Source organism: Condylura cristata, unplaced genomic scaffold (assembly GCF_000260355.1).
Source record: "Condylura cristata isolate star-nosed mole 26May11 unplaced genomic scaffold, ConCri1.0 scaffold00015, whole genome shotgun sequence".
Lineage (NCBI taxonomy): Eukaryota > Metazoa > Chordata > Mammalia > Eulipotyphla > Talpidae > Condylura > Condylura cristata.
The window spans coordinates 42418910-42423488 of NW_004567116.1; the positions used below are offsets into that span (position 1 = coordinate 42418910).

The following is a 4579-nucleotide window of genomic DNA, read 5'->3' on the forward strand; positions in this document are numbered from 1 at the left end:
CAGAACTGGGGTACAGGCCAGAGATGCAGAGGGTGAGAGGATTCACCAGAGACAGAGCGGGGAGCAGAACAGGCAGATCGAGGAAGTACACTGCTAAGGGGAGCAGCAGGTGGGCCAGGAGAGGTCTGTCACACCATGTGGATCTCTTCCAGGGCAGGCTAGAATCAAACTCATGCGGAAGTGGCTTAAGCTTCTTAGTGCTGTATTTTAACCCACTGTGCCACCAGGGAGGGCCTCTTTTTTTTTTTTTTTTAAGATTTATTTATTTATGCATACAGAACTGGGGTGCAAGGCCAGAGGTGCAAGGGCGGTTGGAGGACTCACCAGAGATAGAGTGGGGAGCAGAACAGGCAGATTGATAAAGTACACTGCTGAAGGGAGCAGTGGGAGGGCCAGGAGAGGTCTGCTGTGCCATGTGGGTCACCTCCGGGACTGGGGATTGAACTCGCACTGAGGTGGCTATGGCTCACTTGCAGTGCTACGCCCCAACCCACTGTCTCCTATAGAGCAACCAAACACAAGGGCAGACAAAAATAAATCTTGAAAGCTAACTATAGATCTGAGGCATCCAGGAGGGGAAGAGGAGTGGTATGGGAAGGGAGGGAAACAGACTGGACTATGACTAAGACTACAAGGGGAAGGTGGTGGGCTTTGACCCAAATAGAGAATCTAATGGAGGATTGCTGGTAGGTATAGTAAAAAGCTATACAATTGTAAGGTGTAAATCTATACCTCTAAGACATACTGTGATGTAAACGGACATTACCTCAATAAACAAAAAAAAAGAAAATCTTCTAGGTTGATAAGATATGATTAGAGAAAAGGTACAGGGATGGAGGAGTAGGAGGGGGTTATACTCCATATAATACAAAGGAAATTAAAGCACTTAATCATAGTACATGGTGAGCTACCATGGCACAGTGCGAAGCATGGGATTTAGGGACCAAGACTCTGTCCCAGCTCTGCCCTTACTGGGTGACTTTGGACAAGTCAGTTGAGGTCTCTGAGCCTCAATCACTGCATTTGTGAAGTTAGGATAAAAAGTCTTGAGGGGGCCCTCCCTGGTGGTGCGATGGGTTAAAGCACAACACTACGAAGCTACTGCAGCCACTGTAGTATGAGTTTGATCCCCACCCTGGCCTGTACCCCAGATCTGTATGCATTAAAAAAAAAAAGAAACTTTCAAAAAAAATCTTGATGCCAAAATATATATGTAGTCCTAGATTTTCCTACGGATTATAAATAAACAAGAAGCAAGCTCTCCAACACACAGTACAGTGTATATTCTGCTAAATATCTGCTGAATGAATATAAGTGGGAGACTGAGTGGAAATATCAAAAAGGGGAGAAGGCTTGATTCTGGGAAGAAGCAGGACTGCTAAAGAAGGAAGGTCATAAGCTTTGGCATCAGACAAAAATTAATTGAAGTCACAGCTTTTGTCTTAACAACACTGAACTTCAAGTTCCTCATCTGTAAGAGGGGTTGATAATAAAAATAATCACTTCATGGACTTACTGAAAGGTTTGAAGAATGTAATAAAAGCACTTAGTAATGGTACACTTCCTCCTACTTTCATTCATACCTGGGCTTAGCACGGCTATGGATTCTGAATGCAGTAAAACGTGCTTGGTTCGTGTGCGTGTGTGCGTCTGTGTGCGTGTGTGTAAATGGATCTAGTTGAGAGGGAGCTCTGTCAACATCAGGTCTCTGTGTGTATATATGTGTGTATACAGTTTGTAAAATGCTTTTAGATTTTTCTCCAGACAGAAGATAAACTCATTTAATTTAAAATCATCAGATGGATTGCATTAAATGGAGGGAAAAGCAAAAATGTACACAATATCGTCATTTGTTACATTTAACAATTATTTCTCCTGTTACCTAATTACAAACAGAAATAAATACTCTGGATTCTGACATCTCAGATCTTAAATTCTGTATCTGCATTTCAACATGTAATGAAGAGAGGGCTGTATTCCAATTTGTGTGTTAAGCAAACCTGAGAGTTACTATTGTATAGTGGGACCATAATGACTTCACTAAAACAAGACCTAAACTTTTAATTAACCTGCCAAGACAAATTACAACTCATAGCTCACAGGTAACAATCACAGACAGCTGAGACTCAATGTCAGGGACTCTTGAGGAAGGAGGGATTAATAGCAACCTCAGAATCAGTCTGTTTTTGTATTAAAGAAGAAAAAAGTATTCATTAAACAATCACGGTAGCTTGAAGGAAGACAGACAAGTCAGAAAGGCGGCAGAATAAAGGATGGGAGAGAATATTAACCACCTCCACTATGGAGTGCTAGGCACTGGCTTGCTCTAATCTTCACAAAATACTGTTACTATTCATTTTCCAGGCAAGAAAACACGAGGCTGACATGACTGACTATGGTCATCAAATGCCATGGGACAGGAAAGAAGGGAAAACATTTGTCTTCAAAACTTCATTAGCAGACCACCAAAATCAAAATGGCCCGTGCGCCACATATTCATTTACGGGGAAAAGGTCCAGACATCTGAATTTTAAGTTAGCTTTCCAGATGATTCCTCCGTAAACATTTGAAACTGCCCATAGCTACTACAAGGCCTTGATATTTAAAAACAGGCTTGCAAGGATGTACTGGGTGTTACCAGGTGCTGGTGTGAAATGCAGACTCAAGGGATCCACCCTTGAGTGGATCAAGTGGATCCACCTAGACTTACCAAAGCAGAACTACATTTTAACAAGATGCCAAGTGGCTCTGAGAAGCACGGTCAAGATTATCAGTGCTAAAGTCACTAAAGGGTCAAGGGAGGTGAAGAGAGGTTTCATCACTTAGGTGAGAAAAGGAGCAGCAGAAGGACAGGCAAAGCCATCACCTTCATTATGACAAAACAGGTTGGCAAGCCAAAAGTTGGCAAAGGTACCTAATTGTTTCTACATCTTATTTCTCTAAGATGCCTATCCTAATTAAAAGTAGCTTTCTCTGGGGCTTGTATTAATATCCTTTCATATTTGTATTCAGTTATTAAAAAAGAAGAATTCTGATTGTGGGAGGTCTTCATTCTGAGTGAGCACAGAACCCTGCTCCATGGGCCAGCCCTGTGAGAAGACAGGCTGGGAGAATGTGAAGTTGTAACTGAGGCACCACTAAGGACCCCATAACAAGTCTCTAAATTGAAGCCACTGTTTTGGAAAGAGAAAAGAAATAGGCTCTGGAGCCTGACAAACCCCACAGAGTGATGAAAGGTTAATGGTGAGAAAAGGACTGGCTGCCCAGTGACAGGTGGGGCCGCCCCATTGTCTGCCAGGTCACCAGTCACCACTGAGCTGCAGCTGCATAGTCCAGCATCTTGAGAAACCAAGAGCTGGAAAGCTGTTGTGCAGGGCCAGAACTGAGCATACGTCTATTCCACCTTAAGAGCAGGTATTGGGAGAGAAACCTTTGGCAACAGCCAGGATTGTGCTGCTTAAGTCCTCAATAGGAGCCTGTGCAGAGATGGCCACACGTGCTCATCCTTCATCGGCCTGGCAGTGCAGTCGACAGGGACTGCGGAGTCGCGGACGCGAGGAGACTAAGTCCCTGCCCTCCAGGCACTTAGAAACTAGCAAATAAAAGTGTCCCTCCAAAACAAGAACTGCATCAAATCACATTTGCTACAACAGAGGTCCAGGGTGTACACTGAAGCCACATTTACGGCAGGAGTTCATAAATCACACTTCGTATTTAATGGAAGGTACTCTGTGCCTGGACACTAAGAGCAAATTAGAGGAAATGGTTTGAAAATGGCTCCTGATGTTTACAAAAAAACAATCAGAACCTTGCCAGAGTTTTAGAACCACAGTTAGATTCAGAGGCTTTTCTTCAAGTCTATTTCCAATGCACGAGAAAACTTTCAGCCAAGACCTGAGTGAAAGGATCTTGAGGTGGGTGCTAAGCCATTTCACCTAATGCTAAGTATTTCACTGAAGCAGAAACCCTCCTTCCTAGTGCTCTGGTTAGTGGAGATTTGCTTTGTTTTCTTGTAGGGGATTTTATTTCCAGGCTGTGTCATAGTGCTTCTACTAGAAACTCTGACAAATGTTTTCTGACCTGAATCACTGAGACCACCAAGTCCTACAGCACACTGTGGCTATCTAAACAGAGACAGATTACATGGAATGGGTGGGGAATGAAGAGACATTCTTTGGAAGAAGAAGCCAGGCAGCCCAGACTCTCACAGCCCCTGCTCCAGAGGGGCAGCCATGTGCTCAGTGAGCGTCCAGCTCTGTCTCCATCAGAGATCAGGATCTCTCCATTCTCAACAAAACCACAACTCGGCAGTATATAGTTCACTCAGGCCTTTCATGGCTAGTCCCACTTTTCTTTTATGCCAAGGGTGTTGACTCGAAAAGCAAAAAATTAAACAAAGAGGGCCTCCCTACTGGTGTAAGGGGTGAAGTTTCAGCACTAGGAAGCTATCTGAAGCCACTGAAGCACCAATTCAATCCTCGGCCAGGGCGTGACCCATGTGATGCAGCAGACCTCCCCTGTCTCGCCTGCTGCTCCCCTCAGCAGTGAAATTCAGTAGATCTGCCTGTTCTGCTTCCCA

The 4579-nt window shown here is 44.1% G+C and overlaps 1 protein-coding gene across 1 annotated transcript in view; it reads right to left on the minus strand.

Moving 5' to 3' along the window:
* The window catches only part of TENM4 (teneurin transmembrane protein 4), a 511167-nt gene that overhangs the window by 177234 nt on the left and 329354 nt on the right, over positions 1 to 4579 (minus strand). The window lies entirely within an intron of this gene.